This window comes from Schistocerca piceifrons, chromosome 9, assembly GCF_021461385.2.
Source record: "Schistocerca piceifrons isolate TAMUIC-IGC-003096 chromosome 9, iqSchPice1.1, whole genome shotgun sequence".
In the NCBI taxonomy this organism is placed as follows: Eukaryota; Metazoa; Arthropoda; class Insecta; order Orthoptera; family Acrididae; genus Schistocerca; species Schistocerca piceifrons.
The window spans coordinates 126,951,709-126,979,086 of record NC_060146.1 but is presented as its reverse complement, the minus strand read 5'-3'; positions in this window follow the sequence as shown (position 1 = coordinate 126,979,086).

Sequence of the window (27,378 nt, the reverse complement as noted above, 5' to 3'; positions counted from 1 at the left end):
CCTGAATCCTATAGAACATCTTTGACACGTTTTGGAACACCGACTTCGTACCAGACCTCACTGAATGAGATCGATACCTCTCCTTAGTGCAGCACTCCCTGAAGAGTGCCGCCACCCCACAAGAAACCTTCCAGCACTTGAATGATGTCTGAGAGAGTGGAAGCTGTCATCAAGGCTAAGGGTGGGCCAACACCATACTGAATTCCAGCATTACCGACAGAGGGTGCCACGAAGTTGTAATCAATTTTCAGGCAGGTGTCCGGATACTTTTGATCACATAGTGTATATACGGGCGCAGCGGACGTCCGAATGGAACACCCGCCTTTATGCGTATCAGCGTCTAAATGGACGCATTCTCGGACATATTTTATAACACCGTTGTTATAAATTTACGATCTCCGTAATTATTATATGAATAGAGTTGGCTTCAATTACCGAAAAAGTTTTCGTTCGACTGCTTTTAAACTTTGCCGGATGGAATTTTTAGAAAGTGACCGACAATAAAACATGATATCTGAATGGCACTTTTAAGAGACATTGTATGGACAGTTATTTTCATTAAGGTTTTGAAATTGTTATATCTTTGGTATTTAATGGATGTGATCAACTGCTGTAATTAGAACTTTCCATCATTAATATAAAAGATATTTGTTGTTGTTGTTGTGGTCTTCAGTCCTGAGACTGGTTTGATGCAGCTCTCCATGTTACTCTATCCTGTGAAAGCTTCTTCATCTCCCAGTATCTACTGCAGCCACATCCTTCTGAATCTGATTAATGTATTCATCTCCTGGTCTCCCTCTACGATTTTTTCCTTTCCCGCTGCCCTCCAGTACTAAATTGGTGATCCCTTGATGCCTCATAAAGTGTCCTACCAACCGATCCCTTCTTCTAGTCAAGTTGTGCCACAAACTCCTCTTCTTCCCAATTCTATTCAATACCTCCTCATTAATTATGTGATCTACCCATCTAATCTTCAGCATTCTTCTGTAGCGCCACATTTCGAAAGCTTCTATTCCCTTCTTGTCCAAACTATTTATCGTCCATGTTTCACTTCCATACATGGCTACACTCCATACAAATACTCTCAGAAACGACTTCCTGACATTTAAATCTATATTCAATGTTAACAAATTTTTCTTCTTCAGAAACTCTTTCCTTGCCATTGCCAGTCTACATTTTATATCGTCTCTACTTCGACCATCATCATTTATTTTGCTCCCCAAATAGCAAAACTCCTTTACTACTTTAAGTGACTCATTTACTAATCTATTTCCCTTAGCATCACCCGACTTAATTCGACTACATTCCACTATTCTCGTTTTGCTTTTGTTGATGTTCATCTCATACCCTCCTTTCAAGACACTGTCCATTCCGTTCAACTGCTCTTCCAAGTCCTTTGCTGTCATCGGCGAACCTCAAAGTTTTTATTTCTTCTCCATGGATTTTAATACCTATTCCGAATTTTTCTTTTGTTTCCTTTACTGCTTGCTCAATATATAGATTGAATAGCTTCGGGGAGAGGCTACAACGCTGTCTCACTCCTTTCCCAACCACTGCTTCCCTTTTATGTCCCTCGACTCTTATAACTGCCATCTGGTTTCTGTACAAATTGTAAATAGCCTATCGCTCCCTGTATTTTACCCCGCCACCTTCAGAATTTGAAAATGAGTATTCCAGTCAACATTGTCAAAAGCTTTCTCTAAGTCTACAAATGCTAGAAACGTAGGTTTACCTTTCCTTAATTTATTTTCTAAGATAAGTCGTAGGGTCAGTATTGCCTTACGTGTTCCAACATTTCTACGGAATCCAAACTGACCTCCCCCGAGGTCCGCTTCCACCAGTTTTTCCATTCGTCTGTAAAGAATTCGCGTTAGTATTTTGTAGCTGTGATTTATTAAACTAATAGTTCGGTAATTTTCACATCTGTCAGCACCTGCTTACATTGGAATTGGAATTATTATATTCTTCTGGAAGTCTGAGGGAATTTCACCTGTCTCATACATCTTGCTGACCAGATGGTAGAGTTTTGTCAGGACTGGCTCTCCCAAGGCTGTCAGTAGTTCTAATGGAATGTTGTCTACTCTCGGGGCCTTGTTTCGACTCAGGTCTTTCAGTGCTCTGTCAAACTCTTCACGCACTATCATATCTCCCATTTCATCTTCATCTACGTCCTCTTCCATTTCCATAATATTGCTCTCAAGTACATCGCCCTTGTATAGATCCTCTATATACTCCTTCCATCTTTCTGCTTTCCCTTCTTTGCTTAGAACCGGGTTTCCATCAGAGCTCTTGATATTCATACAAGTGGTTCTCTTTTCTTCAAAGGTCTCTTTAATTTTCCTGTAGGCAGTATCTATCTTACCCCTAGTGAGACAAGCCTCTATATCCTTAGATTTGTCCTCTAGCCATCACTGCTTACCCATTTTGCACTTCCTGTCGATCTCATTTTTGAGACGTTTGTATCCCTATTTCCTGCTTCATTTACCGCATTTTTGTATTTTCTCCTTTCATCAATTAAAGCCATTATCTATTTTGTTACCTAAGGATTTCTACTAGTCCTCGTCTTTTTACCTACTTGATTCTCTGCTGCCTTCACTACTTCATCCCTCAAAGCTACGCATTCTTCTTCTACTGTATTTCTTTCCCCCATTCTTGTCGATTGTTCCCTTATGCTCTCCCTGAAACTCTGTGCAACCTTTGGTTCTTTCAGTTTATCCAGGTCCCATCTCCTTAAATTCCCACCTTTTTGCAGTTTCTTCAGTTTTAATCTACAGTTCATAACCAATAGTTTGTGGTCAGAGTTCACATCTGCCCCTGGAAATGTCTTACAATTTAAAACCTGGTTCCTAAATCTCTGTCTTACCCTTATATAAGCTATCTGAAACCTTATAGTATCTCCAGGGTTCTTCCATGTATACAACCTTCTTTCATGATTCTTGAATCAAGTGTTAGCTATGATTAAGTTATGCTCTGTGCAAAATTCTACTAGGCGGCTTCCTCTTTCATTTCTTAGCCCCAATCCATATTCACCTACTATGTTTCCGTCTCTCCCTTTTCCTACTATCGAATTCCAGTCACCCATGACTATTAAATTTTCGTCTCCCTCCACTATCTAAATAATTTCTTTTATCGCAGCATACATTTCACCAAGCTAGTTGGCATATAAACTTGTACTACTGTAGTCGGCGTGGGCTTCGTGTCTATCTTGGCCACAATAATGCGTTCACTATGCTGTTTGTAGTGGCTTACCCGTACTCCTATTTTTTTATTCATTATTAAACCTACTCCTGCATTAGCCCTTATTTGATTTTGTATTTATAACCCTGTATTCACCTGACCAAAAGTCTTGTTCCTCCTACCACCGAACTTCACTAATTCCTACTATGTCTAACCTATCCATTTCCCTTTCTAACCTACCTGCCCGATTAAGGGATCTGACATTCCACGCTCCGATCCGTAAAACGCCAGTTTTCTTTCTCCTGATAACGACGTCCACTTGAGTAGTCCCCGCCCGGAGATCCGAATGGGGGACTATTTTACCTCCGGAATATTTTACCCAAGAGGACCCCATCATCATTTAATCATACAGCAAAGCTGAATGCGCTCGGGAAAAATTACGGCCGCAGTTCCCCCTTGCTTTCAGCCGTTCGTAGTACCAGAACAGCAAGGCCGTTTTGGTTATGTTACAAGGCCAGATCAGTCAATCATCCAGACTGTTGCCCCTGCAACTACTGAAAAGGCTGCTGCCCCTCTTCAGGAACCACACGTTTGTCTGGCCTCGTAACAGATACCCCTCCGTTGCGGTTGCACCTACGATACGGCTATCTGTACCGTTGAGGCACGCAAGCCTCCCCACCAACGGTAAGATCCATGGTTCATGGGGGGGGAATGTATACTTAATTTTCTAAATTTGGAACGAAAATGTACTTATTTGCAATAAACGATACTTAATCTATTACAAATAAGGACATTTTCGTTCCAAATTTAGTTTCCAGTAAATTACTTGAAAACTATTACAGGTAACTCATTGGGGCCATGTAGTTAATGTTTTTGTATCAAACTGAAGCTTAATACGAACTTTCATCTTTCTGAGTGTAAATTTTTCGTAAAAACGCCGATTTTAACCAAAATGTTGCTCCGATCAAGTTGAGACTGGTAACAGTTCATTCGGACATACAACGCGCATTTTGAACAATTTTTGCCTTTCTAGGTATTGTTTAGCGCCACTTGTATTTTTATTTAAAACGATGTATTTAGGGAAACATATTCGTCTAATCACTCTGAGATTTAATAATTTTAACATCAATATACTGAAGCACATGCTGACAAAGTATGGGAAAGCTACTTCAGTTTTTAATTTCATCCTTAGATTGTGGTGCAACATTTGTGTGCTACGCACGGGCGCGCTGTGATGACGTGGCGTTAGTAGTAGTGAGCTGGGTTGAGTCCCGACACACCCATTCGCCTCTGTATCTCCCAAATGATAGAGCGCTTCTCTCGCTACAAGCGTAAGCCGAAGTTACGAGGTATTTACGTTCTTTTCCTGCAAAACATTTCAGCTATTTAGTGATGGAAAACGCAAATACAGCTTTAAGTAACACAGAATGGAATTTTGTAAACTCTGATAATGGAAGCCTTGCTAAAGTTGATACGTTTATGCTCTACCCATTTAGTGTGGCGATATGTGCAATGGCGGACGTTCTTTACCGTGCTCCCTGCAATGTCAGTAAACTCGCTCAGAACTAAGGAACTGTAGAGTTTCTGCAAAGAGGTCCGTATGTTATAACCAGATTGTCGACTACCAGTCATGAGCTACAACTCATTGCACAATAAAAATTATTTTTGGCAAAATTTAGTGCTGATTTCCTCTGTAGAAGACACTCAGCTGAGCGTGTGTGTCTAGCAGGCGCTTGGTGACGTAACATATAGTGCATCGTATTGGGCACGAAGAGGTCAGATGTTCGAATCCAGGACGCGTCATATATTTTTAAAGTTTTACACGAAACACGAAAGTAGCGTTAGCAAGAACTAATTGTAGCAGTTGTTTCGATTGTAGAATGTATTATAAAATGAAGAGCCAAGAAATCAGTGCACCTGCCTAATATTGTGTACGGCGCCTGTGAGCACGCAGAGGTTCCACAATACGACTTGGCATGGACATACTAATTTCTGAAGTAGTTCTGGAGGGAATTGACACCATGAATCCTGCAGGACTATCTAAAAATCAGGAAGAGTACTAGGGGGTGGAGATCTCTTCTGAAGAGCACGTTGCAAGACATCTCAGATATGCTCAATAATGTTCATGTCTGGCTAGTTCGGTGGCTAGGGGAAGTTTTTAAACTCAGAAGAGTGTTCCTAGAGACACTCTGTAGCAATTCTAGACGTGTGGGGTGTCGCATTGTCCTGCTGGAATTGCGAAAGTCCGTCGGAATGCACAATGGACATGAATAAATGCAGGTGATCAGACAGGATCCTTAAGTACGTGTCACCTGTCAGAGTCGTAGCTAGACGTATCAAAGGTCCCATATCACACCAACTGCACACGCCCTAGACCATTGCAGAGCCATCACCAGCTTGAACAGACCCCTGCTGATATACTGCGTCCATGGGTTCATGAAGTTGTCTCCGTAACCGGACATGGCCATCCGCTCGATACAATTTGAAACGAGACTCGTTCAGACAACATGTTTCCAGTCACCAACAGTCCAATGTCGGCGTTGACCGGCCCAATCGAGGGGTAAAGCTGTGTATCGTGCAGTCATCAAGAGTACACGAGTGGGTCTTCGGCTCCATAAGCCCATTTCGGTGATCTTTCATTGAATGGTTCGCACGCTGACAGTTGTTGACGGCCCAGCATTGAAATCTGCAGCAATTTGCGGAAGGGTTGCACTTCTGTTACGCTGAACGATTCTCTTCAGTCGTCATTGGTCCCGTTTTAGCAGGATCTTTTTCCGGCCGCAGTGACGTCGGAGATTTCACGTTCTACGGGATTGCTGATATTCACGGTACACTTGTAAAATGGCCGTACGGAAAAATCCCCACTTCATCGCTACCTCCAAGATGCTGTGTCCCTTCGCTCATTCGCCGACTGCAACACCACGTTCAAACTGACTTAAATCTTTATAATCTGCCACTGTAGCAGTAGTAACTGATCTAACAACTTCGCCAGACACTTGTTGTTTTATATAGGGATTGCCTAACGAAGCGCCTAATTATGCTTGTTTACATATCTATATTTGAATATGCATGCCTGTACCAGTTTCTTTCGAGGTCCTTGAGGCGTAGCGCCGTATAACGATCCTGCCTTGGAGGCGGTTAAGTGGGAGATGTGTCTCAGAGCTGGATAGTGACAGATGGTGACGCGAGACTGGACGCGCACGTAGTTTATGTATCAGCCGTTAGAGGACAGTATTGGATAGGGGACTGTGATTTAGTTTCGATTGTGCCCACTAGAGTGCACTAAAGTAATAGAATGTTTTTCATAAACTGTTCTAGTATTCTGATAAAGTGTTATTATGTATTTTTGTGTATCTAAAATGTTATAAATGTGTTTTAGCAGTATGAATAATACGTGAGTGTGGTTTAAGGTTAATATGAAGGTAATTGTTTAACGACTTATGTAGTGGGATTTAGTGTGGGAACATTTCGAAGAAGTATGGATGTGGACAAAGGGGATTTTTATAGAATAGATTTGTAAAGTAAGTTTATGGTAAATGGAAAGTTAATTCGGGTATAAATAACAATAGCAAATAACTTTATGCATATGCAAAACTTCAGCATATTAGATAATTACGTCGGTAAAAAGTGCAGTCGTTAGGTTTACTATTTTGCGACTGGTTATTGATGAAAAGCGCGGATTGACGCGCGAGAATGTTGTTTAGCTATTGGCTGTTGAGTAAACTGACTAATGGTAAAGCAATATTCTTCGCGCGTCTTTCTCTGCTGGTAGAGAAGACTTAGGGTATTCTAGAGAGGAGTGGGAGCCTAGCCACGAAACAGTTCGGACGTGTGTAGTAGTAGTTTCGATGGAAATGATAAGTTGCCGGATCTAGCAGTGTTTCATACATCAAAAGTGTTGGGAAGTGACGGCATAATTATTCCGATGTGTGTGTAGAAATTTCGGAATTTTAAAGTGGATTTTGTGACGAGAAAAGACATATATTCCGCGTGGCGTACTGAGCAGGTCGGTGGCTAAAAACTGTGACTGCATTAAGTACCGACAGACTTAAAATTTGGCAAGCATTCTCAATCAAAAACAATCAGTATTTTTGTAGCTATTACGTTTCCGGGAAATGCAACACCGTAAACTTGCTAACGTGAGTTAAAGGGATTGTGAGTGACTGTGTTAAGACTAGCACGGGCTTGGTAGTGATACTTGTCCACCTAAATTTCATAATATATTAATTGAGGACAAAATTTCCAACCTTTCATTTCTTGTGAAAACCTCCTCCCAAAACTTAGATTAGTGACTTTAATTGCAGCCTGGATCACGTCCAAGTATAGTAGGTTTCGCTCGGCTTCCCTACTGATGATATGCTGAGACAATGTTCACAGGTCGGTGCAGGTTCGTCGTAAAAGGACGGAAAGAACGGCGCCGCCGCATCCTGTGTAGAAAAATACTGAAATTCGAGAGGAATCTAAGCGTGTTAGGAGCACAAAATGACGTAATTAATCATTTAAGATGATTTCGAGAAAAGTCAAATTTCCTGTAGTGTCTTATTCGAACGAGCGAACACGCGTCCTGCCGCTATCGCTTCTTGGCAGTGGTGCTACGAGGAGACTCTGTGTAGTAATCTCGCCCGACAGGGTTTGAAAGCTTTGCACCTCTCGGCGATTACGCCACACTTGCCTACTGTAGGTACCACCTAGCTAGTAGAGAAGGTGTCTCCGTGTGTGTATTAGGCTTAGCGGAGCGGACTTGGAGCTTTTACGGCCAGCAGAACTGCCACTACCATGCGGCGGACAGTTAACGGGTTCCCTCCGCTGGCGCCAGATCGCATGTATGTGGGGCACCGGGTGGCGCCAGTGCGTTTATTGCTGCTGCAGCCGCCAGTAGCGCTGCAGTCGCGGTAATTACCGCACAGACGGCGGAATACGGCCGGCAGTATTCATAGCGCCAGTGGTACTGCCGCTCGCTGCGAAAATCTTTTACCATTGTCAATTTGCCTCCATCACCAGAGAGGCGCAGTTTTTCGTGGCTTCCGAGAAGCATTTGACTGGGTAGCACAGTAACATCTTTCAACAAAAATATGATTAATCTTATTTTCACAAGTCGGTCTTGATAACACAAACTTCTATACACTTTATTGCCGATTTCGGCTTACCGTGTTTAATTTGACGATGATTTTTTACCAGAATATTTTAACGATCTGAAGGTGCCGGTAAGCCGAAACCGGTAATAAAGTGTAAAGAAATCTGTGTGATCAAGACGGACTTGTGAAAATAAATGTGCCAAAAATAAAATGATTGTGGACTCATTTACAGACTTCATGTCTTCAATTGATGTCATTAATTTCCTTTGTCTTGCGCTTAGATTTTATGATATTGATGGTCAATGCATGCTTCTGGAACAAAGTAAGATTAAAATACTAAAAAACAAAATGAGATGATTCATCTGAATTTTAGAACGTTTCCAAGGTGAATGCCATTTATGACAGAAAATAACTGAAATGTAAGCAATACACGGAAAACGCAATACTAAATACCTAAAAATAATAAATGCAAAACCTTATGTCGTTGCCGAATGTAGTCCCTGTGCAATACAGGGCGAAGTGGCTCAGCGGTTAGCACACTGGACTCGCATTCGGGAGGACGACGGTTCAAACCCGCATGCTGCCATCCTGATTTAGGTTTACTGTGATTTCTCTAAATGGGTTCAGGCAAATGCCGGGATGGTTTCTTTCGAAGGGCATGGGTCGACTCCCTGACGCTGCTATAAGTGGCGCTTTTTAAACAAACGCTGCCACCCACTGGGAACATGCACAAACGAAGACAAGTGATGCACTGCAAGCACGTGTAGCAACATACAGGTCGTAGTAAGGCATATCGGGTTTATTTTATTCCCTGAGTTAAAAAAAATATTGGCTGTAGCATATTCCAATGTTAGGACTGAGGAGGTATTAGTGTGGTAAGCTCGTACGGTTGTTGCAGGGTAGGTTGTGCTGAGAAATAATTGTGAAGAAAAAAATTCAACAAAAATTACGCCGTTTCCAAGTTAATTAACGTCGAAGTTAGCCTATCAGGCCATTGCAACCTCAAATTCAAGCGGCCCACCAGATAGAATTAGTATTAGCTGTTATCATAGCGTACATGATAGCGCAAGAGACAGTTCAACCTTTGGCTCGGGTTCGATCCTTACTACCGTCTCATGTCCAGTTTTTATGTCGCCCTCTTGTTCGGTTTTAGGGAACCAAACGAAGAACGCGATTGACCCCACCGTCCCTGGCGGGCCGCATGAATTTTCGCACGCAACGCCCCGACTGGCTAACTCGAAAGCGGAGCGGCTTATCGTATTTTTTTCTTAACAATTATTTCACAGCACAGTTTATCCTATAGCACCCTTATAACCTTTTCAGACTGAGATACGACGTCAAATAGAACATTTAACGTATTGAGGATTTCCCAGTGGAGAGAAAGCAGCATGTTATATTGGATAGATACTCATCAACAGAAGTAGAAATGAAACAAGTCGTGCGTCAGGTAAGTTTGTTGGGGCCTCTCCTGTCCGAGTTGTAGATGACATGCCGGACAATGCTAATCGAAACCTTGCACATCGCCTTGTACGTAACGCGAGTAGTCTACGATGAAGTGCCGGCTGGTGTGGCCGAGGGGTTGTAGTCGCTACAGTCTGGAACCGCGCGACCGCTACGGCCGCAGGTTCGAATTCTGCCTCGGGCATGGATGTGTGTGATGTCCATAGTTAGGTTTAAGTAGTTCTAAGTTCTAGGCGACTGATGACCTCAGAAGTTAAGTCCCATAGTGCTCAGAGCCATTTGAACCATCTACGATGAAGTACTGTCTGAAAATGCTGCACTTGTATCCAGTGAATGTGGCAAAAGATACACAAGAGTCTTCCCTGATGTCTTAACACATGTCTTATCATCATGTCCCTTCTCCTTGTCAGTGTTTTCCACATATTTCTTTCCTCTCTGATTCTGCTCAGAACCTCCTCATTCCTTCCTTATCAGTCTATCTAATTTTCAATATTCGTCTATAGCACCAGATCTCAAATGCTTCGATTCTCCTGTGTTTCGGTTTTCCCACAGCCCATGTTTCACTACTATACAATACTGTGCTCCAAACGTATATACTCCGAAGTTTCTTCCTCAAATTAAACCCTATGTTTGTACTAGTAGCATTCTCTTGGCCAGGAATGACCTTTATTCCAGTGCTAGTCTGCTTTTGATGTCGTCCTTGCTCCATCTGTCATTAGTTATTTTGCTGCATAGCTACTAAAGAATTCCTTAACTTCTTCTACTTCGTAACCATCCATCGCGCTAATTTCTGCTATTTCTCATGACCTTCGTCTTTTTTCGATTTACTCTCAATCCCTATTCTGTACTCATTAGACTGTTCATTCCATTCAGCAGATCTAACTATTTTTCACTTTCACTGAGGATAGCTACATCATCAGCGAAACGCATCATTGATATCCTTTCTCCTTGAATTTTAATTGCCGGCCGCTGCGGCCGAGCGGTTCTAGGCGCTTCAGTCCGGAACCGCGCGACCGCTACGGTCGCAGGTTCGAATTCTGCCTCGGGCATGGATGTGTGTGATGTCCTTAGTTAGGTTTAAGTAGTTCTAAGTTCTAGGGGACTGATGACCTTAGATGTTAAGTCCCATAGTGTTTAGAGCCATTTGAAACATTTTTGAATTCTAATTCCGCTCATCAGCCTTTCTTTTATTTCCATCATTACTTCTTCGATGTACAGACGGAACAGTAGGGCGAAAAACTACATCCCTATCTTACCGTTTTCAATACGAGCGCTTCTTTCTTATTATTAACTCCTGGCTCTAGTACATATCGTATATTACCCGTCTCTCCTGATAACTTACTCCGATTTTTCTCAGCATTTCGAACATCTTGCACCATTTTACATTGTGGATCGCTTTTTCAAAGTCGACAAATCCTATGAACGTGCCTTGATATTTCTTTAGTCTTACTTCCATTATCAACCGCAACGTCAAAATTGCGTCTCTGGTGCCTTTACCTTTCCTAAAGCCAATCTGATCGTCATTGAGCACATCCTGAATGTCCTTTACTGCCCAATAAATCTGCAGTGGCTGAATGTTGTATTTCCACTGCCCGTTTCATGTATGACGGTAAAGTTAAGACATTGGCTATGGCCTCATTCTACTGGGAGTCGGTGAGGATGAAAGCTGTGGAAATATAATTGGTGAACAACCTGCCAACATCGACGAGGGTTTTCAGCTCAACAAATTATTTCATGTCTGCGCTCTCAGTGGAAATATTGTACTAAGTGTTCAGTGTCTCGCATTCCCATCTCAGCCATCCATAATAATTAACAAATTACTTTGTGAGCACTCTCGATATGATGAGTCCGTGCTTTATTTTTTTACTGCTAGACGCACAAGGTTTTATGTACGACAAATGCTCTTGTTACCAACTGTATTAGCCGTAACTCATGGGAATTTGCTCCACACTATTGTGTAAAGTGAGTTTAAATTCTTCCAAGCGGCTCAGGTTGAGAACGGCTTTCGGAACAAGAACTAATGTTGAAATATGAAGATGATGAATATTTCAAAAAGTTATGGAAAGATTAGCAACTTGCTTTAAATGTGCAGAAATGTGGAACTGTGCAGTTTACAAAAGGCATACAATTGGCGTCCTTTGATTACTACAAAAAAAAAAAGAAAAAAAAATTCAAATGGCTCTGAGCCCTATGGGATTTAACATCTGTGGCCATCAGTCTCCTAGAACTTAGAACTACTTAAACCTAACTAACCGAAGTATATCACACACATCCATGCCCGAGGCAGGATTTGAACCTGCGACCGTAGCGGTCGCGCGGTTCCAGACTGAAGCGCCTAGAACCGCTCGGCCACACCGGCCTGCTGGTTCCTACACTAATGGCTCAGAATTTGAATCAGTCAACTCATACAAATAGCTGGGTATATCATTTTTTGCAGATATGAAGCACAATGATTCACTGGTCAACTGCCTTTTTGTAACAAAGTTTGTGAATGGGGTTCTTAGCTATGACGTGGTTACTGAATTGTCCATCCTGCTCAGGTTTCGTGACACTATACCCTCTATTTACACAATAACTTAAAATGCTGTATATCGGTTACTTTGTTATTGCTTCAGTTTTCAGATGCAATTGTTGGTAAACAATCGAATGCCGTACTTGTTCCTCAGACCCGACGTTCGTCGCCACGATACGAAGGAGGCCGATGAGACGCGCTCTCGTTGCGTTGCACCATGTTGTGTTTGTGTGGTCTGTGTCAGAGCTCTGTCCTTGTGAAGTGAACTGCTGTAGGTTAGTGAATGTTTGTGTTTTGCATGAATTCAGAAGACTCGTACCTGTATAAATAATACAAATTCTTCTTATATCTGAGGTGAGTCAACTCTGAACTCGCAAAAGCGAAAATTTAATCCTACTGAATAAAAAAAATCACCGTGAACTTCATTTTGGGTGCACGTTTGGCGACAAAGGCAAAATATGTCCCCCCTCCCCCCCTCCCTCCCCCCACACCGGACACACAGGTATGCTGTTTGACGTATGTTACGCTCCTGATCGGCTGGTTACAATGATCACGCCATATGTCGCTTGGTGTCGCTATGATTTGGAGGGACCCTACGGCTCACACAGTAGAGCGCTATTTCTGTGTCACAAAAATAGCTGGAATCGGCTCTAAAACAAAACAATGAAAACTGTGCAATATCCTAATTTACCATCTGCTGTAAGAGAATGTTGTCCGTCTACTGCTGGACCTTACTAAGAGACGTTTCTGAGACAAGGTATCGCAGAAAACCAGGAACAAAATATTATTTGGTATATTTATACACTTTTCTTTACTCTTACGTCGCTAATTTCTTTGCTTAATTTATGTACTGTTACAGATTTTTTTTGTTGTCCTTATGCCCTACGCATACAATGCTATAACATAAAAGTTAACGTAAGCATTTATAAAAACCAGCGTTGAATGGAAACTGAGTTTGAGACAGAAATTAGATCAGGATTCAGGAACGAATTATCTTCCAGAAACGGCTTTTTTAAGACTAGTGATTGTATAAGCTCAGTTGTAGAAACACAGGGCCAGACTTGGATTCGTTGTCAGGATTCCGAGAAGTTGCGATCAGTTAACAAAGGAATCTGCTTAGAAAACACTTGGTCGTCCGATATTAGACTAATTCTCGGGTGTACAACATAGCAAATTGGAATAACTAGCGACACTGAACGTGTTCAAAGACATGAAGTTCGAACAGAGGCAGGTCTGTGAGACAGACGGACCTGCGTCACGGAAATGTTGACATACCTCAATTGGCAGATTCTAGAAGCTAGAACGCCAATTGCTCTGCGGAGGCTTACTTGCTACGTTTCAAGAATCAGTAAGTAGTGAATAATGTAGCGAAATGCTTCACTTAATACGCATTGCCCGCGGACGGACCGTTAAAAGAAGGAGAGGCTAAATGCCGATCAATGCGATATTTGTGTGGGGAAGAACCTCTGACATGCCATACAATACTAACAACCCTCTTCCACGCACAAGACGGAAGATTGCAGAGCAAGTATTGGAACATGCTCTGTCAATTATGAAGTATCCATTGCACGCATGAAATTTTTTAGTGAAATCGAAAGGCCTCTCCACTTAAATGAATTGTGAATTATGCACATAGCTGATTCCTTTGCTGGTCTCTTCTTCTCCAGCCTTTTCACGTTCGGAGAAATACGTAATTTTCCGGGATTGTTTCGCTTGTTGGGTCCGTTCAGCCACACAGAGCGAGGTGGGACAGTCATCGGCTAACTGGACTCCCATTCTGCAGGACGATGCTTCAAATTCCCGTCCGGAACATCCAGATTTAGTATTCCCTCGATTTCCCTAAATCGCTCCAGGCAAATGTCGGAATGTTTCGTTTGAAGTGGGTGCGGGCGATTTCCCTTCCCCCGTGATTGCGTAAACCGTCTCTAAAGCCAGCTCTTTCGACGCGAAGTTAACTTCTCCCAGCCGTACTTCAACTGCGAAATAATAATATCTCGTTCCTTTACGCTTCTGTACTTAAGACTTCCACATATGAAAACGGAGTTTTCTGCAGATGGCAATACACTATGGGGCACGTACGTTGGTACGAAATGTAAGAGTTATAAGGTATTGTTTCGTTGGATGTTTATAAATGAATATCGGGGTTTTAACGCTTTATAATATTTATTATATTAAACTAAGTTATGAATGATATGTCAAATGAAAGAGCAACTCAAACAGTTTTACGAAGAACTTTATAAATGTTCAATGTGAGCACCATTTGTCACACGGCACACACGTCTATAGCCGAGTTCTTCCCAAACATTGATAAGTGTGTATTCAGTGATTGTAGCAACAGCTGCTTCAGTCCGGTTTCTTAGTTGAGGGAGGTCTGCTGGTAGCAGAGGCACGTACACACGATCCTTGATGAAGCCCCAAAGGAAAAACTCGCATGGCGTTAGGTCGGGTGAACATGGAGGACGTGCAAAGCCAGGCCCTGTCATTGGGCCCCTTGCGGCCTATCCAGCGCTTGGGTACAATGATGTTCAACCACTCGCGTACTTCGATATTATTTAACATTTTTAAGGTTCTTGGTAAAGCTGTTTGAGTTGATCTTTCATTTGACACATTTTTTATAACTGTAAGTCTAATGTAATAAATATTATAAGCGTTAAAACCCCTATATATATATATATATATATATTATATATATATATATATATATATATATATATATATATATTGTGTGTGTTTGTGTGTGCAGGCAGATTTTAGTTTTGAAATATACAATTTATTTCATGCCTTTGCACAGTTAGACGATGGAAAATTCCACAATTCGAATTTCTCTGCCTCGTGATGACTGGGTGTTGTGTGCTGTCCATAGGTTAGTTAGGTTTAAGTAGTTCTAAGTTCTAGGGGACTGATGACCATAGATGTTAAGTCCCATAGTGCTCAGAGCCATTTGACCATTTGACCATTTGACCACAATTCGAATCAAGAACGGCTGCCACCATGACTAACTTAGAACTAGATATCCCAGGAGTAGTCAACAAAGTTGAATCACTTATTAAAAGCAAGTCTTTCTGTCCAGACCGTGTGCTAACTGGGTATCTTTCAGAGTATGCCGATGCAATAACTCTACCCTTAACAGTCATACACAACAATCGACAAGCGATCTCAAACTGATTCAGTACTTCTAGATTTCCAGATAGCTTTTGTCACTGTACCTCACAAGCGGCTTTTAGTGAGACTTCGTACGTCTCAGTTATGTAATTGGATTCATAATTTCCTGTCAAACAGGTCACAGTTCATAACAATTTACAAAAAGTCATCGAGTAAAACAGAGGTGATTTCTGGCGTTCCCAAGGTCGTTTTATAGGCCCTCAGCCGTTTCTTATCAATATAAACGATTTAGGAGACAATCTGAGTTGCAGTCTTAGGCTGTTTGCAGTTGACGCTTCCGTTTACCGCCTAGTACAGTCGTCAGAAGATCAAAACAAATTCCAAAATGGTTTAGAAAATATATCTGTATGGTGCGAAAATTGGTAATTGATCCTAAAAATTAACATTGTGAGGCATCCACATGAGTGCTAAAAGAAATACGTTAATCATCATTTTCACGATAAATCAGTTAAATCTAAAGGGCGTAATTCAAATATATACTTAGGAAATACAATTGCAAATAACTTAAATTGGAAAGAGCACAGAAAATGTTGTGCGACAGCGAATCGAATACTACGTTGTATTGGCAGAACACGTCGGAGATGCACTACGCTTGCCCGTCCTCCTTTGGAGTACTGCTGATCGGTGTGGAATCCTTATCAGAAAGGGTAAACGGTGTCCACCGAGAAACTTCAAAGAAGGGCAGCACGTTTTGTATCATCGAAAAATAGGGGGGGCGGGGGGTTCACGAACACGACACAGGAATTGGCGTGAACATCAATAAAACAAAAGCGCTTCTCGTTGCAGCGAGACCTCACGAAATTTTGAAACACCAACTTCCTCTTCAGAAAGCGAAAATATTTTGTTGACGCCGACCTACGTACGGAGAAACGATCATCGTAATAAAATAAGGGAAATTACAGTTCGCACGGAGAGTTATAGGTGTTCTTTTTTTTTCTCTCTCGCAGTTCTGAAGGTGGTTCGATGAACTCTCTGCTATTCAGTTAAGTACGATGTGCAGAGTACCCAAGTAGATGTAGATGTAGCTAATTTCTCCCCCTTGGGCAATAAATTGCTACCTGATTTTGTTGTATTTTGGCAGCCACTCTGCTCCGTCACACACATCATAAAGGGATTGCACACTACCCACCTAGTGTCAAAATTTTTGAAGCTTCTTCTATTTCTGATATAAGCATGTTTAGTGCATAACTTTTAGTTTAGGCATAGGCAGTTATGCCTTAAGCGTTATTTCTTTACTTTAAGCTACTTGTTACTTCTCTAATGACACAATAATGCAGGCTCATCCAAGAATTGCGCCGGGCGCGGGCGCCAGGCAGTGTAGTTCAGCGCCCCGTCCGCGACCGTGTGTCGCTAGTGTCGGAGCGAGAGAGAGAGAGAGAGAGAGAGAGAGAGAGAGAAAGAGAGAGACCGCACAGCACTGCTCTGCGCTGGACTGTCCCGCGGTCAGATCTAACGTAAACAAAATATTCTATTTTAGAATTAATTTTATTTAAAGGATATAGTGTCTCATTCTTACTGTGAGTAGTTACAAGTAAGTATTTTTTGTTATACTTCGTGCTACAATTTTTTGTATTCCTTTTCAGAGTTTAGAAATCGGATCCTTAGTTTGCTGTTTTGTACGTAATAATTCTAACTGACCAAGTTTGAAAACTTATTAAAATAGAATTAAGGTTATAAAGCTCTTTAATTCTTACAGTCAACATTGTTAAAGAAGACAATTAACATTTTACACGTTTTTCTTTTTCGAGGAAACGATTTTGACTAGGCTTGGTACAATATTCCGTGAGACTGCTAACGTCAAAGAATTGGTGAAATTTTTATCCCCAAGGAATGAACGGTTCTTAGTTTTAGCAAGCTTTAAAAGAGAGAAAAAGCGCTCACAGATATATGTGGAACCAAACATTGAGAGAACTTCGGCCGCGTGCTTGTGCAAAAGAGGATATTTCTCTCGTGGAAGACAGCTGTAAAAGTCATCCAAAATTTTACACATAAGAAAGCGGTCCTTCAGGCGGATATGGCACTGCATGTCAATCAGCTCTAGTTGAAGCACTTGTGAGACGTCCTCTGCCCGAAGGGAAAACGGGCGAACAAATACATCTATCGGCTGGCGTTCGGGCGGTCCGCACGGCCAGCTAAGCGGCACGGCTCGGCCACTGCGACAACACACGAATTCGCCCGGGGCGCTGGCCGCGGGCGAACTCGGGCGCTAGCGCCCCACGGGCACTGTTTGGACGAGCCCGCAATAATGCATTTAAATTTGATGAAACGTATGCAATTAGAAATTTATACGTTGACCCTAGCGTGTGTACGCTTATTTGAAAAATGATCTAACGTATTTTAATGTGGTTTACAGTGGCACAAAGCCCTGCATTAGGGTAGCATTTTATCATTTTACATATGGAATTCACAAATTGTCAGAGTAAGCTATATGTCACTTGTTGGTATTACGAACTGTAATTAATGTAAGGAAGGAGACTAGGTAATGGGGGAAGTGAACCTGCGAGGATTGGGAGTGGAGTATTGGGAGTGACTCGTGCTCAGCTAAGTTGTACAGCGCTTGCCTGTGAAAGGCAAAGGTCCCGAGTTCGGGTCTCAGTCCGGCAAACATTTTTATTTGCCAGGAAGTTTTAATATTTTTAAGTTTTTTTATTCGAATGGTGCTAACTAGTGATTTACATCCAGCCTCTGTCCGTTACCACCGCGTCCATAAATAACATTTATAAGGGATGCCCTTATATAAAGCTTCCTCCAGACTTATTTGTGCAAGATAAGAGATGTAACTACATATTTTCTCTGCAACGGATGCGTGTAAAAAGTTTTTATATATGTTTCTGACTTTATTTTTCTATTCGTGGAGCTGCAGTAACTTTTGTCAATAGTTTCGCTACCAGATTGCCTGAAGATGTCCAAATGTCCAAATTACTTCTCTCTAGAATCTATAGCAGTATCTGTGTGATATTTATAAGTCTCATGTAGCAAAAAGTCACGTAAAGTTTTGTATTTGTGGGTGTCCACAGTCTCCAGATGTTTAACAAACGTCAGCATGGTCCGAATTAGGCTGTAATGCGATTTTTATTTAATCAGATGGTTCAACTGGCTCTAAGCACTATGGGATTAACTAACCTAACGACATCACACACATTCATGCCTGAGGCAGGATTCGAACCTGCGACCGTAGTAGCAGCGCGGTTCCGGACTGAAGACTAGAACCGCTCGGCCACATCGGCCGGCTTTATTTAATAGTGCGATTAGGTAATTTCGACTACATACCATTGTCAAGACTTGTAAGCACTACATTGTCTGCATACATCGCCATGAATAAATAACACTTTACACACCTCACAAGAGATAAAACATCACTGCACAAATTTCTTACAACCACATGTTAATTTACAGCAGCTGGTAATTTGTTTCCACAGATTCATGTTCATCCAAAGACCTTAAAACTCTCGATAACACATATCAAAGGCACGTTACATACATTGCTGGATTGCCAGACCTAGTTTTCGCCATGTATAAAAACAATCAGCGATCAAAGAATACATTTAGGACGTACGAATGTACCTAAAGTATTGTGTACAGTATGTGGCATATCACCGGGCGAGCTACTTTATTTTAAACATCGTATTAACAAAAATATGCAAGAGGTACATACAAAATTCCACAAATGATAGAATACTCCATCAACTGCTGTCATGCCGGTATAACAACTGCCTTATATTGTAAGTCATCAGTGTCTGAGAGCTATTTCTAGACACACAGAAGCCACACCTTTCTGTTTGTATGGAAAGATAACCCGCAGAATTTTTTAAAGTAACAACCAATATACAGCGCGTGAAAGGGTGGTAACCAAATGTCACCTGCGTTATAAAATGTATCAAAAAAGTATTAGGAACATGAGGTACTTCATGACTTAAGTGTGTGATAGAATCATAATATAAAATACATTAAAAACCATGGGATCTGTACAATGTAAAGAGAAATAACGTGGCAAATAACGAAGAGAAATGTGAAAAATACAACTGGCCGAAGTTGCAGCTATGTCAGGAGCTCACACAATGGGCAAGAATGCACAAGACATTAATGTAAACAAACACTATTTTCAACTCAAAGTTAAGGTTTTTTGAATGGCACATATATATGTTTTTCTATGAAAACGAAAACTAGAGGCACAGTTAGCGACGACATCCTTGTATTTGCTTCTCTAAGCCGAATAACTTCTGAAATACATAGACCTTAATGGATCGCAATGGCTCCACGAATTATACTGTGATGCACAGAGCAAGGGCTGCCTGCAATTACGACATTACGACATTATAACAAAAAGTGTGGCACCCTTTCCATTATTTGAAGTCTAAGAATTCGAGAAGGTTCGAGGTTTAGAGCAGTGAAACCAAGTCTGCCATCACTAACTGTACCTCTGGTCTTCATTACCATAGAAAAAATATAAACGTATGCGTCTAAACCTCCCGGCAGGGTCGCCAATTCACTGGGTCGCCGTACACGTAGAGGCGGACACGCGTTTCACCCCTTAGTCTCGTCAGTATTCTGATAGTGTAAGGAGGATGTATAACTAGACTCTATCTTTGCAAACGTACAAAGTTTGTATCGAAAGTGATGTTTGTTTACATTTATGGATTGTGCATTCCTGGCCATTGTGTAACCCCCTGACATAAGTACATCTCCGGCCAACTGAATTTTCCTAATTTTATTTCATTTTTGACATATGTGAGATGGGATAGTTTGGTAGAACATCTTGTATACAGTGACTGGGGAGTGTCAACAACCTGAGAGGCTTGCATAGATCCCAGCAGGATGTTTTTCTGATAACCTCATATATTATTATTAAGTCAAAGAAAGGTCTCAATTTCTGCAACATTTTCCTGGAAGATTATGACATAAGGAACATACACTGGAGATATGGAAAATATGAAAATAGTATTACTTCTCTGTACACAATCAAAATATACAAATAATATTGCTTGCCTGTAAACAACGTGAGAAGTGAAACTTTCTGGGAGATGAAAACTATGTGCTGGACAAAGACACACAGTTTTAATCCACCAGAAACTTTCATATCAGCGAATACTCCGCTGCAGAGTGAAAATTTTATTCTTCAGATATAGGAAGGGGTTCTCAGGGCAATACATGCTAAAATGTTCGAGAAAATAATTTGAATTCCGAAGATTGTGGTTCACCATACAGTTTCTAAGATTTATGACTACTATAATATACTTAAGTATGTTTTATAGGATATTAGCATATCAAGCGGTCACACAGACGCTGCCAGCATGTATGTGGCGTGCATGTGCCGGCAGCCGTGTGAAATGGGGTGAGATAATTAGGTGCTGTACGTTATGGCTGGCACAACACGAGCTGGCGGCCGACAATGGAGTCAGACCGCGGGGACCAACCTCATTAGGAGCGCCCACAATGCAAGGAGAGGCGTGTGTGCGCAGGCCACGAGCGGTCGCCAAACACTGCTCGCGTATGCGTCTAAACCTCCCGGCAGGGTCGCCAATTCACTGGGTCGCCGTATACCTAGAGGCGGGCACGTGTTTCACCCCTTAGTCTCGTCAGTATTCTGACAGTGTAAGGAGAATGTATAACTAGAATCTATCTTTGCAAAATATCTACATCTACATCTGCATCTGTATCCTGCACGCCACCTTAGACTTTTGCAGAAGGTATTTTATGTACCACTGTCACTTTCCCCATTGCTGGTAAGGCTCCTTGTGCGTCCGAATCTCCCTGTTTACCTTCATAGTCTTTTTGAGAGGAACACATAGAGGGAATAATAGGAAATAAGTGCTCAGATTAACAAGGCTGTAAGGCAGGGCTGAAATCTTTCGAAGCTACTGTTCAATCTGTACATAGAAGATGGATTAACGGATTGAAATGGAAGGTTCCAGAGTGGGATTAAGATTCAGTGGGAAAAGGTATTAATGAAATAGCATTCGCTGATGCTACTGATATCCTCATCGAAATAATATAAGAAACGCAGAATCTGCTAAATGGAATGAATGGTGTAATGAGTACAGAATATGGCCTGAGAGTAAACGTAATGAAGACAAAAGTAATAAGGAATTAACAGAAATTAGTTTAGTGGTAATTTAGCACCAAAATTGGAAACTACGAAGTAGACAAATTTAAAAAATTCTGCATAGTAACATACGGTGAGCGAAGCAAGGGGGCATTTAAAAGAGACTAACATAGGATCTCAGGAAAAAAGGGCATACCTGACCAAGAGAAGCCTGTTATTTCAAAATTACCCTCAATCTAAAGAAGAAATTCCTGGGATTGTACGTTTGGAGCATGACATTGTGTAGTGGTGAATCATTGACTGTGGAGAAACTGAAACAGAGGAGAATCGAAGCGTTTTGATGGACTGGTAAAGAAAGGAATGTGAAGTTCTCAACAGAATCAGCGAAGAAAGGAACGTGTTTGGAACAATGACAAGAAGAAGGGGCAGAATCACAGGACTTGTGTCGTAAGACGTCAGGGAATAACCTCTGTGGTACTTGATGGAGGTGTTGAGGGCAAAAGCTGTAGAGGAAGACAGATATTGAAATACATATAGTTGAGAATATAGGATGCAAGTGCTACTTTGAGGTGAAGGGGTTAGAGGCTGGCACTGGAAAGAAATCCGTAGTGGGACGTGCCCCCCCCCCCCCCCCCCCCAAAAAAAAAGAAACAAAAAAAACTGCAAACCGAAAAATGTAGGAGTAAGGAAAATGTCCTTCTAGGAATGCTCGATTTTGGAACTTTAATAGTAAACTACATACCACTGCAGAAGGCCTCCGTTGTAATGTCTCCCAATGGAGTTGGCTGAGTATTTGCATAATGTACTAGCACTTTTTACGTAAACTGGTATCGAAAGACATCGCTCTTATTTGGATCTTCTCTATTTGCTCTACCAACCCTTCCAGGTAATATCCGAAACGAATAATATTCAAGCACAGGCCGAACGAGGGTTCTGGAAGCTATCTCCCTTTCGGGTAGAAACCACTTCCTGAGCATACATACAATGACTGTTAATCCCGCATCTACACTACCCGCGATTACATTTATGTGCTACTTTTACTATAAATCCATCAGCACCTATACTCTCAAATATTTCATAGACGCCACTGTTTATAGCCATTCTTCTGCAATAGTGTAGTGCTATAATAACGGGACTTTTATTCTGCGTTCACGCAATATGTTACATTTGCTCAACTACAGAACCGTGCACCAATTGCGTTCACGCAATATGTTACATTTGCTCAACTACAGAACCGTGCACCAAATGTCGATTTTACACTGATCTTCCTGCATTTCGCTACAATTTTCTAGCGTTGCGACTTCTTAGTACACAACAAAGTCTTGAAAGTCTCTTCGGGTTTGCTGCCGGATCCTAAAATCAACTTGACTCGATATTTCGGCGATCCAACTGGTCGCCATCTTCAGGAATATGCTGCTTCTGCTGATGAGTCCCGCAGTTCTCAGCGGGACTCGTCAGCAGAAGCAGCATTTTCCTGAAGATGGCGGCCAGTTGGATCGCCGAAATATCGAGTCAAGTTGATTTTAGGATCCGGCAGCAAACCCGAAGAGACTTTCAAGACTTATTACGCCGGGAAAGCCTACGTAATCACACAACAAAGTCATCCGAGAGAATGCCTATGGAACTAACGATGTTATCCGTTAGGTCATTTAAACATATTATGAAAAGTAATGGTCCTGTAGCACTTTTTTGGGCTTCCTTGAAATTTCTTTTATTTCTGAAGATTTATCTCCGTTGAGAATTACATGCTTGTATTCTGTTTGCTAGAAACTCTTAGCGGACGTGTATCGAACGCCTTCAGTTCAATTCAATTCAGAAATTGAAAGAACAAGCCTACATACTGGAGGCCTGACTTCACTGCTTTCTGGGTCTTGTGGACGAACGTGGGTTTCACACGATCTTTGTTTTCAGAAACAGTGTTGCTTGCTGCCGAGCAGTTTCTCGGTCGGCAGAAAACTTACTTATTTTTAAATATTATTTGCGTATTTAGTGTTAGCTTACCTGGATAGCTAAAACAGTCCATACAACTGACATTACTGAAAACTGCCTATTGGCTTCTGTCTCGGATTCTTCGGCCGACGTTCGTCTGATGATTTTCCTGACGCTTCGCCAGTACGAGTGACTCTCATTGTCAAAATTTGGGAACCTTATAGTCACATGATTTCGTTATTCCAGTCCTTATTTAAGCTTTAGAGATGAATTCATGCTAGCTCTCCATCTTACCCCGCATATGGGGCAAGACGGGGAATTGGCAGTTTATGTTTCAAATCGAGATATTTCTAACTAAATGTAACAAGTTTACAGGTTTCTTTGCATGATATTGTAATTCAATGGTTAAGTAAACAAATGATAATGAAACCTACTTGAATTTGTTTATTTTTGTCCCTTTTGTAAGGGTTTAAAGTTATACTCCCCATCTTGCCCCGTCTTATCCTACGTGCCCCTTCACGTTTCCACTTCAGTATCACATCGGAAACGTTGGACCTAGGGATGTTTAGGAGTGTGGAAATCTCGCGTACAGAAAAATGACCCCCAATATTCTGACCGTGTCCGAAGTCCGTGAGTTCCCCGGAGCACGCCTTTCTGCTCTCTCATGATGTCTAATTACTACTGGGGTCGCTGATATGGAGTACTTGGCAGTAGGTGGCAGCAAAATGCACCTAATATGAGAAAGATATGTTTTTGGGGGTGTCTGGGTACTTTTGATCACATTGTGTATGTGTGGATTCACTACTAACACTAATCAAAAAACATATTGTAGACAGTATCCACAACACCATGCGAAATTACACCACTGTACGACACATTTTTCTTATAACTAGTCAGAAGTTTGAAACTGTATCATACACCGTATCATAGGTTACTGTTTACGGTGCAGCGTTTGCGCAACGTTAGAGGACGGGACATCGGCTCGTAATGGACAGAGGAATCTGATGTGTCCTTTCAAAGGAACCAACACAGCATTAAACTGAAAGCGATTGAACAGAAACCAGGATAAAGCTTAATCCGGATGGTCGGAAGCGAATTTTAACCTTCGTCCTCTCGAGTGTGATTCTTGTGTGGTAACCACGGTACGAAGACAATGAACAGGGAGAACAATTTTTGCTGCGATCACTGATGCGCGATGGAAGACAGCGTTCGTAGTAGAGGAAGGGAGGAGTTGAAGAGTGTGTGCGATACGATTCTCTCTGCTCTCTGGGGGATTGTTTACGCCGGCGCTTTCTGCAGGACTCGTCAGGGAAACTCCGTAAATATCAGACAGGGGGGGGGGGGGGGGGGAGCATTACCAGTGATTTATGGCACCGGTCATACAGGGGGAGGGTAGAAGAGGGGAGGGGAGAGACATCACTTAATCTCCCCATTTAGAATCTCCCCTTGCCCTATCTCGGTCTAGTGTTCTCCTCAGTCTCGGTAAGAATAACAATTCATTCCGGGCGAGATTCCATCTCGGAATTTACGAGCTCGTCCTCTACGAGCGACATTTTTATTTTCTTTTATTTCCTCCGGAGGAAATGGTTTCATCGGACGAGATATGAAACTGTGTTCTGCTTAAAATCCAATATTACAGTTGTGAAAAATAATTGCCGCTGTCAGCAACTATTCTTTATATTCCGCTCTGGCTTAATTAAGTTCAGACTTCTAATTATTGTGAGGCAACTCAAACACGGTTCTGTCACATTAATGCGACAACAGCTTATGTTCGACATTGACGTGCAATAACCAATCACAGACGGCAGGCGGCAGTACCAGTAGTGGAGGGTACACAAAGCGTGTGCAACAGTTCAGCTGTTGTAATGAGGAAACGGAGCGATTTATGGCTGGCTCTGAGCACTATGGCACTTAACATCTATGGTCATCAGTCCCCTAGAACTTAGAACTACTTAAACCTAACTAACCTAAGGACATCACACAACACCCAGCCATCACGAGGCAGAGAAAATCCCTGACCCCGCCGGGAATCGAACCCGGGAACCCGGGCGTGGGAAGCGAGAACGTTACCGCACGACCACGAGATGCGGGCGGATCGATTTATCTGAGGCCCAGAAGGACATGATTATTGGCTTTCAAGCCAAGGGTGGAGGCATTTCTGAAACGTATAAGTTAGTAAACTGGATGGTTGCCGCCGTGTTTAAGTATATCGTGCAAGGCAAAGTGTCGCTTTTCTAAACCGGCGTTGAGCCAATTGTGGTACATCACAGTCGATGGACGACATGGGTGAACGACGGCTATGGAGCAATGTACGAGCGAACAGACGTACAACTTTTAAGCAAATGACCATCCAGATAAACCAAGGAGCTACCAAGAAGGTCTGTGAACGATTGTTCAGCGGACATCGTTGCGTATTGGCTTCAGCAGCAGGCGCCTGGTACGTGCACCCATGCTGGCTGCTGTTCAACGACGATAAAGACTGGAATTTGCTCTCCAATAGCGCAACTGGATGTCGACTAAGAGGAATCACGTTTTATGCTCCATCGCGCACAGGGTCTTTGGCATGTATGGCCCTACAAAAATCGTCGTAATGTTCCTGCCTGCAGGATTCAACGTTGCGGCCAGGGGCATGTTTTCGTGTCATTCCTTGGGAAATCTCGTCATTCTGGAAGGCTAAACGCATCAGCACTATGTGATCAAAAATATCCGGGCACCCCCAAAATTACGTTTTTCATATTAGGTGCATTCTGGTACCACCTACTGCCAGGTACTACATATCAGCGACCTCAGTAGTCAGTAGACATCATGAGAGAGCAGAATGCGGCAGACCACGGAACTCACGGACTTCAAACCTGGTGAGGTGATTGGGTGTCACTTGAGTCATACGTCTGTACACGAGACACTATTTAGGTACCAAGCATTTACAAACTGACAGGTCTGGTCTGACAACCATGGGGCAGGTGGTCTGCCGTGACCTCATAGTACGAACCATCCCGACATTTGCCTTAAATAGTGTAGGGGAACTACGAAACATCCTAGTAGAATGTACACTCTCCCATCCGGAATACAAGTCCATTCTTTCTTTAACAGCCTAACTTAATCTGCTATACTGCTTTGTTTATACATTCTCACAAAGTTGGTATTGCATCAGGTAAAACCGTAGGGTTACAGTATTCATTCTTTTCTCAACACCACATCCGTGCACACACTAAACACACAATGCACCAAATCTGTCGAGCAGCTTTTAATTGAAGATACGTATTTCATACATGTGGCAATTGATGTTAATATACGATTTCTCTGTCGGATTTTTGAGAAACTTTCTTTCCTACAAACCTCGTCCTGATAATAATGAACATACACACAGCTTGACATCAGTCAAGCTGTTCTAAGGTGATGATCTTTCATACATGTAGGAACTGATTTTTATTTATATAGATTAGGCCCCCCTTGACACCACTCCCGTCCTAGTGAAATTTTTGACTGAGAAAATTGTCCATTCTGTTCTCAGCAGCATGGAGTGAAAGATCTGTTCAGAACAAGCGTTGCGTAATAACCAAATCTTATGACGTGAAAGTTAAGGTTGTAAGGAAGCGACTTGGAGAGGGTGAACAAGTCATCGGCCAGTTGCAAATAACGGTTTATTGCAACTCTTGAACTGATCGTAGGTTTTGACAATTTCAAAATTGTCTTTTTCAGATCACATGCTGATATAACAAGGTCCATTAAACAGTTTGAAGATGGCATTTTCCAAATTTTCGAACCCTGGGTCAAGGGTTATAAAAACTTCATTCGCAACTGGTTGGCTGATTTTTTTCAACTACTCCAAGTTTGAAACTTCCTGGCAGATTAAAACTGTGTGCCGGACCGACCCTCGAACTCGGGAACTTTGCCTTTCGCGGGCAAGTACTCTACCATCTGAGCTACCCAAAAACGACTCACGCCACGTCTTCACATCTTTACTTCTGCCAGTATCTCGTCTCCTACCTTCCAAACTTTACAGAAGCTCTCCTGCGAAC